The sequence below is a fragment of the Glycine soja genome, chromosome 2 (assembly GCF_004193775.1).
Source record: "Glycine soja cultivar W05 chromosome 2, ASM419377v2, whole genome shotgun sequence".
Taxonomy (NCBI): domain Eukaryota; kingdom Viridiplantae; phylum Streptophyta; class Magnoliopsida; order Fabales; family Fabaceae; genus Glycine; species Glycine soja.
The window spans coordinates 42,639,689-42,649,995 of NC_041003.1; the positions used below are offsets into that span (position 1 = coordinate 42,639,689).

At 27.9% G+C, this 10,307-nt stretch overlaps 1 long non-coding RNA gene across 1 annotated transcript; it reads right to left on the reverse strand.

Moving 5' to 3' along the window:
• Nucleotides 1-4,285: 4,285 nt before the first annotated feature.
• LOC114371745 lies at nt 4,286-5,357 on the reverse strand. Its single transcript, XR_003658076.1, has 2 exons — nt 5,094-5,357; nt 4,286-4,463 (listed from the first exon to the last, which is right to left on the reverse strand). It is a non-coding gene; the product is annotated as an uncharacterized LOC114371745 (long non-coding RNA).
• Between the last annotated feature and the right edge of the window lie 4,950 nt (nt 5,358-10,307).

Below are 10,307 nucleotides of genomic sequence, written 5' to 3' on the forward strand. Positions count from 1 at the left end.
ATTTCCTGTACTAATTAGTAAAGCTTACATTTATCAATAGAATAAAAAAAAATCTAGTCTTTTATAACACAAAACCAAACAGGTAGTGTATTTAAAATTTTCAATTGGTTCTACTCATAAAAGACAAAAGTCAGATAACACAGTAGTGTGAACAACCTACACAGCCGTTAAATATGCATGGAGCTGAACCCGTGAGAAGATCACACACAACTCACATACACATGCACGCGTTTATGGAAAATTTTAATTTGATGACTATTAGGTAGAATTGAAGTTGTCATTGATCTTATGGAGAAGACCACATATCATCGGTCTTCATGGGAATATGAGATAACAGATTAACCACTTGCAAATCCTATTTGTTTTTTCCCTAATTATATTCTTGAAGGATCGATGGACCACTACGCCAATTAGTTTTGGTCCATAACAAAGTGTTCTCCGTTACTTATATAATGTGGGAGAGGTGATGTGCTTTCTGAACTAAATAATGTTCCGCAGATATGGTATATAAATATTAATACCATTAGGTAGTAAACAATTTCAAAACTATTCCTCGTCCATCAATTAGAACACAGAATTTTCAAGTTCCAACATAGAGGCAAGATATACACAAGTGGGTGGGTTTACCAAGTTATCACGAAATATGCACGTTTGAAATAAAGATTCGGTCTCCTTATATAAGCAAATTGATTTAACAAAAGTTTATTTGTATCATTCACTAATACATTACATATTACATCTTTAGTTATTTAAGTATACACGTATTATGGGTGGGAATTATTGGAAAGTGAATGCACAGAAGTAATAGTAACTTTTTATTTTCATTAACAGTACTTGAAGTGTATGTTGATAGATGTAATCTGAGGTTAGTGGACAGGTCGTTTTATGGAGGTTTTTTTGGGTTATGCTTCGTTTTTTTAGAATGGTGGATTAATATGGAGGTAATTTAATTCAACAAAATCAATTTGTAATGTGAGATTTGTATTTCATTTATATATTATATTTTGATCAGGTCATAGTTAATATAAGATCTTTAACATACTTCTTACGTTGAGGACTAAACATTTCAAACATCTATTTTGGTTATATCATTAATTGATTTATTTGCTGAGCAAAAAAAATCACAGAGTTGATGTGTGATCTCTAACACACACACCCTCACACCGATCTATTTTGATATAATGAGTATAATATTTGTAGGATTAGACATATGTGATAACGACCTGACAGCATATGAAATAATAGATCTATTAATATATTATTATGATAAACTTTAATAACATCTTAGTAAGTTAGTTATGGATAACTAATCAATCCTACAAAATCAAAATATATATATATATATATATATATATATATATATATATTAATTATTCTTCACTTATATAATATTTAATTTAATCATATCTCTAATTAATGTAAAACTAATCACCATTGAGTTTTCAATTCCGGTAACACCAAAGAGATCACAACTAATACGTCCTAAAGGGTCCACAAATAAGGCACCTTTCCAACACTTTTTAGTTGATGGTGGGAAGAGAATAAAATAATTTATACAAAATTAGGGAAATACCATGACATAAGATTATAAGGATTGGATACACCTTTTACGAATATCTTATTTCTCTATCTCTCTATTTATTATGCAATGAATAATATTTTGGTTTAAATTAATTAAATTCCAATTTTATTAATTAAATCAATTTAATTTAATTTTAACTTATATAAGGGAAAAGAATTACATGAAATTAAAATAATTCATTTGAACATATAAATTAAATATTGGTAGCGTATTATCACTATTATGATATATTTTACTTTTCTTCAAAGTGTAAACAAAAGAATAATTTTTGGTATAAAAAACATTAACATTTTTACATGATATTAACCATGTTAAATCGCAGTCGATCTATACTCATAATTTTGAACTCAATTAATTCAAATTTATGATGAAAATGAATTTGATTCATTTAAAAAATTTAAATTCAAACTATTTTGTTTATTAGAAGTAATTAGTTATAAAATAAAAAAAATGAATCATAAGTAAAAATTCCATTAAATTGTAATTAATAGTGCAATTAATCAAATAAAGTAAAATAATATAATATATAATAACAATATAGATAATAATAATTTATAGATAAATTTCAATTTTAGTTCACCTATAATTTACAAATTTGGTCCTCTAATTTTTCCTGTAATTTTGATCTCTCTAGTTTAAAAAACATGTAATTTCAATTCAATTTTCAATTTTACATACATTTTTTATATTTTAATTAATTAAATTATTTTTATAATATTTTAAATAAATATGTTAGATTTATTGTTTAATTAATAAACTAAAATAAAAGAAAGAAAATATATGAAAAATTAAGGGTTGGATAAAAATTATGAATGTTCCAAAATACAGGAACCAAAATCGTGAAAAAAGATTACCAAAATCATGAATTATAAGGAGAATAAAATTACAATTTAGATTAATTTATAATTTATTTTAAAAAATATTTTCAATTATGGATCAATATATATGTTTCATTACCATATTCATTTTCTTCCTCTAAAACATTAAGATTTTGATATAATGATTATAAGAAATTGGAAATATATTATCATTAAAATTAAATGGTATTATATATATATCATGAAAAATTTAAAATAGTATCATGGTTGAAAAAATGGGGGAAAAAAATTAATGCCACCATTTACAGACAATTAAAGTGACAAAAACCTTGTATAATTAATAAATTAACAACTAAAATTAGGAACAATATATGGGAACTTGTTGTCTAGTTAACTAAAATGTAAAATAGAATATGTCAAGAAAAAACTTAGCTAATGAACTATAAATTGGGAGTATTAAATATTGGAATTGAATGTATGTAATTGTCTAATATATAAGATGATTCTTTTTTTCAAAAAATATAAATTACTCAAAAGAAGAAAATAAATACAAATTAATGTTTTTTTCAAAACTAAATATTAGTGCAATTTAAGGTAATGGAATACTTTTGATATGGGCCAAGAAATAATGAAAATAAATGTCTTTTATCAGAATAAAAAAATTTAACTGAAAAATTAACATCAATATCTAATAATTAAAACTGCAAAACTTACTTCTTAAAAATAAAAAACAATTGAATCCTATGTGCAATTATAAATAAATACATGATATGTAGGCAAAAAAAAAAAAAAAAAAAACTTCCTGACAAAATGTTATTAAGATCAAGAGTAATACAAATAGTGTTTTATACTCGATACGGTAAAATAAACATTTGAATGATTGCTTCAAAATGTTCCACAAATCAAAGTCAAGACCATGGTCTACTACATATTTCATTTAAATAAAGTATTAGTGTCATTTAATATAAATAAATAATTTTAATATAAGACAAAAAATAATGGAAGAAATATTCATTGTCATAGAAAAATATTCCAACTGGGAATTGAAATTAAGAAATATGATATCATTTTTAAAGAAACACTAATTAAGAATCATTTTATTTAATTTAAAATATATTTTTAAATATTAATGTCTCTAATATATATCGAAGTCAAAGTTATATTCAAATGAGAATATATTCATAATGTTAATAGTTTTTAAAATACAGATTTATAAATTAAAATAATATGAGATATGAATAGAAAATTATTTAAATATATTAATATCCATAAATTTTTTTATTTTTATTTTCATAAATAATGATATCTATCAATAAATATGTTTGTATAATTAATTGACATTAAAAAATGCATAAAAAATTATAATGATACAAGAAATTTTAAATTATAAACTTTAACAGCCTGTAAGGTACGAATTACTTCACTAATATAAGGAATTATCGAAGTTCGAATAGTTAACTTGATTCCTCCTTTTTTTTCTCTCTCTATATGTAAATTTTTTTAAAGAAAAATTAAATACATATTAAAGTTGGATTTATATATATATATATATATATATATATATAATACAGACTCATAACAAGTTGGATTATAAAAACTTAACCGCATTATATTTTTCTGCTTTCCAAACTCATGATCAATTATATTAATTAAAACTCTACATTGTTGGCCACTTGAATTGTAAATTCGTTGTTTATTAGAGTGAAAAACAATAAACCGGCATGATTCAATGCTTCTGTCAACATTAGTCTGCTGCCACTGACGTTGATTCTTAAACTAGGACACAACTTCTTATATCTGCAAACTCTCCAATGATCAAAACGACAAAAACCTAATACAAACATGTCGACACAAATCCTAAGCATATGTCACAAAGTCACTGATAATAACCTTCAGAAACAAACGCTAAGTTCTCTTTATTTTATTTTGTTCTTTTGCCAAATCAACAATGCTTCGGTCAAGCCACATAATTATATGGGCATATAATGTTTGTTTGCGTAACTTGGCTTTGTGGGAGCATATGGAAGTGCGAAAACGATGACTCAACCCAAGAAAATAAAAACCTACATTTAAAAAAAAAATATTATAACGTACAATTCTTTTGTTTTTAGTTTCAGAGTGATTGCCTGTAGTTTTAGAAGTGGTAAGTAGCTAATTATTCTGGTGACTTGTGAAGCAGTTGCAAGGGATTAAATGATTATTCTTGTCACTTTCATCATATTATTATTATTATTACTCACAATACATGCAAAATGTGTGGCATTAAGCACTTATATCTAATTAAGTTAAAAAATTATGGTTTTTTGGGGAATCAAACCCTATATATCTTGATTCTAATATAGTTTTTCTAACGAGACACTAATCACTATACCAAAAGCAACAATGCTTGTTTTTTTTTTTCCAAAACAGTTAGCCAAAAGCAAAATATTTTTGTTTTAAGATCTATAGTGCATTGGAAAGTCTGATTTTTATATGGAAAAGTGTGATCAAGTTGTGACTGTAATTAAAACAAAACCCATAAATAATCTATAATCGTTAGTCTCTAACGGTAACTCTATTTATAATTGAAATCATCAACAAGTTCTTACTAATTGTTACTTTGTTAGTTTATTCAACAAATGACATATATCATATGACATTGATAGAAAATAAAGGAAAAGAGAAGTTAAGTGAGCAATATATAAGGTCACTACCACGACTTTCTGACGATGCAAGAGTGAAAATATGTGGTGGCATTGTGGGGTTGCTGCTCCTTCCTCGTTTTCTTGGGCAGGAAATGACTCGTGATCATTGATCAACCAACAAAACTCCACCTAATGCATTTGCATTCACCTTTTCTGGTTTCCCCCATTAGCATTATTTCACACACACATATATATAGTTACCTCACATGTCATTAAATAAGAACTACTCGCAATCATTTTATACACACATATATCTAGGCATAAGCAATCAGCCAAATCTATAATTAAGAATTATTTTATTTTTGTAATATATGTTTATAATATTTATTTTCTTATAATTTTTTTCATCACATTACTCATTTTATATCATAATTTTCCATTTTCTTCTTATTTCTCCCCTAATTGTATAATATATGAAAAATGAATGAAGGTAAAATATTATATACCATTACTTCACAGTGCCTGTTGTAGCTTAAGATGGAGTATATATAATAATTTGTTAGGTAATTATTGTTAATTTGTTATACATATATAAAAAGAGTACTGAATGATATATATATATAATGAAAAATATTTAGCAAATTAAAAGTATAAAAATGATTTAATATTACTTTTTTAATTAATTAAAATATTTAATAGAATTTGTTGACCATTTCTTAATCAATATTTTAAGAGAAAATCTCATATTATATATATATATATATATATATATATATATATATATATATATATATTCTACTCAATATCCTTAAACAAATTTAATGTTGAAAAAAGAAGGTAAATTCTCACTATTCTTTTTTAGTATCATTTAAGGTAATTAGTATAATAACCCATGTCATGTTAGGATGTTAAATTTTTAAATTTTATATTATTATAAAATTATTTTTTAAATGTATTTATTATATATTTGTTAGTATCATTTAAGGTAATAACATGCAAATTAAAAATATAAATTAACAATATCTTACATTAAAAAAAGTAATATGCGTTTTAATTATGCTGTTTCACTTAATAATTATAATTATTGCCACTGTGTTAAAATAAACATGTGAGATTATAAATACATAAAGACATGTCGAAGAGGAGTTCATGTTGGTTTTTTTTAACTCTAAACTTTTAATAATTTATTATATGATTTTTGTGATAAATGTGAAAGATAATTAAAAACTATGGTAAGATAATGTTGTACTTGAAAAATAATAATTAATATTATATCTCAGAATTATAAAATAACGTATAAAGAAGAAGATTTTTTTTATTTTTTGAAATGTTAGTAGTAATTAGCATAAAGAAAATCTAGTAGTATCTAAAAACTGAAATAAAAATTTTGCGAATGACTTATGACTTGGAATGAAACCGCTATTTATGATTGCTAACTAACAAATAAAGTGCTAGCAGACAAGAGTGGCAGATGGAGAAAGATCAGTGGTTTTGGTTGAGGCTAGAGCTACAAAAAAATATATTGTGGGCTGTAAAGCTGGTATTATATTCATGAATCATTTTTTTTTTTATGAATGAATAAAAAAAAATCATGAATCAATGAGGGAAGCCAAAACTGCTTTTGATAATACCATTTTTTATGTCGGGGTGCTACGAGGAAACTGCCGCGGTTTTCTCCAACCACCTTAACCTATTCTTTTCCAGCCACATAAATATTTTTGCCCTGTAGTCCTCGTGGTCACTTCAGGTTCTTTGATTGCCTTTAATTTGTAATTTGATTTGTTTTGCTACATGTTGATCATTAATTTTTAACCACATGAAATGAAACGTGAACTCCTTTAATTTAAATCAAGCAACTCAAATGCAATTCAAAGTTCTAATCCTTTTTACAAAATAAAATTATCATAGTTGGGTACAACGAGCAACAAAATCGTTAAATCGTTAATCCAATTTACGCTTATAGAGCAGCCCCATTACTACTTGCTAGATCCAGTCATACAGAGGATGTGATAATTTAATCTTAGTAACGTAATAAAAAATGGAAAACAAACAAACAAATAAACAAACCAAAGCGTATTTATGGGAAGGTTTTGAATTTCTATGTGCGGCTACTTGAGACCAGTGGGTCTGTGTAACGACAAAGTTCACAGCGTGTACATGTATATTTCGTACATTGAGCTATAATATTTTTGGCTAACAACGCTAAAATCCTTCTTTTCTAAGGGTTAAAAATATTGTAGTTACATTATACAAATCAAACAACGATGAAAGAGGAACTAGTTCGCATGTAGTTAAATGGTTGAATGATAGATCAGTTCTTGTCCGGATAGTTAATTTACAAAATTTTCGCCATTTGTTATAGTGTTTGGCAGGATGTAGCTAATTAGTGTAGAGTTTTTATTATTTAATAATTAGAATAACTTTGAATGAGAGTGTTTTCACGATTATTCTTCAACAAGAACATTTAAAAATGATTCAACAACAGTATTTTAAGAGTTTTTCTTCTACAAGACCATTTTTATATATTTTTGTTAATCTCCTATTTCTTTTAATCTATCCTTTTTTTTTCTAAATTTAATTTCAATATTTTTAAAAGAAAATTTTATGTATATAAAAGAAATACTTATCTAGTACATTACACATGCTAAAATACTAGTATAAAATAATATTGATTATATAAATTAGTATTTTATTATTTTAATTATAATAATGATTATTTGTAATTTTAACTTTTGATTTATATGAATGATCCATAATGAGTTAGATACTTATTTTGAGTAAAATGAAGGCTTTTTGCTCTTATTTAATTTTATTATAAAATTTTTTACTTATTACATGGTTTAATGTGCACAAGTGTGGGGAAACTCTAGTCATTGAATAGAGAACAAATTTATCTTATTCCTTTTTTTGAAGACAATGCTCTTAGAAAGTAAGTTATGAATCTGACTCAATTCAACAAAATTGATTTATAACTAAGGCAAGGGTTGTCCCCACTTATATACACTTAATAAGCCTCATCACTAGTCAATATGGGATCTCCAACACTCCCCTCACACTGAGAACTAAACATCTCAAGTGTAAAGTTTACAAGATTGAACATCTCGAACGTAAAATTTGTAGGAATGAACATCTAAGGGTGGTCTGATAGGTCCAACAATAGATCGCTAATATATATTTTGATATCATCTTAGAAAATGGGATATGGACCTAACTCAATCCCATAAAATTGATTTGTAAGGTGAGTGGGCATGGCAATTGAACTTGCCCCCATGGGGACTGACCAACACATGTCACGAGTTTAATGGGGAAAAATTAAGTTGATCGAATTCGGATTTTTCCCGCTTGAGAAAGTTGGGGTGGGGATGAGGGCAGGTATTGTAATCCCTGTCCCACACTCATACCTGCACCCACCCTAGTATTAGTATAACTTATATAACTAAATTACATAACTAAACCCTAATTCCTAATACATATATAACTTGGGTGATCTCTGCATTGTTGCTCGTGCTCATGCCTCCTTCATAGCTCTGTTGTCGGCCTCATGCCTCCTTTATCACATTGCCCTCTGTGCTCCTTCATAACAATAGTTCTCTACGCTTGTTTGTCGAGCTGCATCATGCTCATGGTCCTTCATCTCATTGTTCTCTATGGACTATGCATCATTCATCTCGCAGAGTAAGGCTCATCGTTCTCTGTGTGTCATTCATCTCGTTCATGGCTTGTCACTAGGTTAGGGCAGGGAAACTTGACACCCAACGAAAGTGGGGGTGGGTCTAAATTTTTAACCCTAATAGGTATCGAGGGCGGGGGTGGGGAGGTTAAACCCTCTCCCACCCCGCCATATTGTCATGCCTAAATGTGAAGGTTACTCTCCACTTAATAGGCCTCATTGCTAGTCGACGTGGAATCTCTAACAATTGCATTGAAATCATAAAACAACGACTAACATACTAATGGAGGGAGATGAGAGAAATAGGATGTAAGAGAATGTGAGGATGAGAAGGGGTGGATTTGTGTTAACCAGGGAGGTAGAAAGTGAAAGAATCAGGATCAATATGACACAAGGCTAATTATGGCAAAGAAGATTTCTATCAGAGTAACAGGCAAAAAGTGACTTATTATTATTTCATGAACTTTCCTGATAACTTTAAGGTGTCATCACAATGACAAAAATATTTCAAGAGTGGGGAAAGGTGGAAAGCGATTTTGTTTTATTATATGCTATGCAAGTGTAAAGATTTAGTAGAGATAAAAACATAATTAAATAAGATATAGATAGGGTCGTATAAATTTAGGATGCAATATATCAACGGATGCCAACATCATGAATAAGAAGAGGTAATTGAGTGTAGCGAGAATACTTATTTAGACAACGTCTTGCAGGGCGACAAACTTGTTTAAGAGGCCTCTTATTAATGATCTTTTGTCCTCAATTTGGTTAGTGGATGAAGTATTACTTGAGTTAATTCTTTTGAATGGTGCAAAGAGTTATCACTTGTCTTTATCATCTTTGGGGGTCCATTTTGAATAGCCTTACCGTGTGTGGTTTGAGGTGGAGGTTGTCTATGAGGAGGACTGGTTTGAAACTCAAAAAGATATGAAATTGAATGAGATTAATGATAGGGATTTGAGAAATAATTTTTTGAGGGATTAATATAGGCACTTGATGGATGATGTGTTGAAAATGGATGATATAATAATAAAGGTTGAAGGAATTATGATTGCTACGAAATTAGTGAAGATCTTAGGGGTAAAGATTAAGGAATGTGAAATTGTGGATATATATATGGAATTGCAAATGCTAACTTAAGAATTAGGAAATGTGATGCATATAAGGTTAGATGAAAACAACCACAAATTCATCTATTGTGGACAACTACCAATTAGCCCGGTCAATTAATGAATTGGGATGTGATTACATGGATATTGAAAGGATTGGTTAGCCAATAATATACACAGATGGCTAACAAGTGCAATATGTAATTAATGGTGACAAAAAGTGGGAACAGTGATCCGAGAAGAAAGGGTAGGAGATCTTGTGTGGTAGGGTGTATAACAAGAAGATTGATCCTACGGTTAAAATCCATGGTTTATGGTGGATCACCCTAGCCTTTGCCCTAGACGCAATCCTAAACCATCAGTAAATTTGATCGTGATGTGCTTTATTCATGTCAGCAAGGGTGCAGAGTAAAATCTTCTCTTTATGGTGTTTATTAATGCTTAAAATTTATGCTTTACAGGGGTATTAGGCCTAACTCAAGTCGTTAGCCAAATTATGATTGT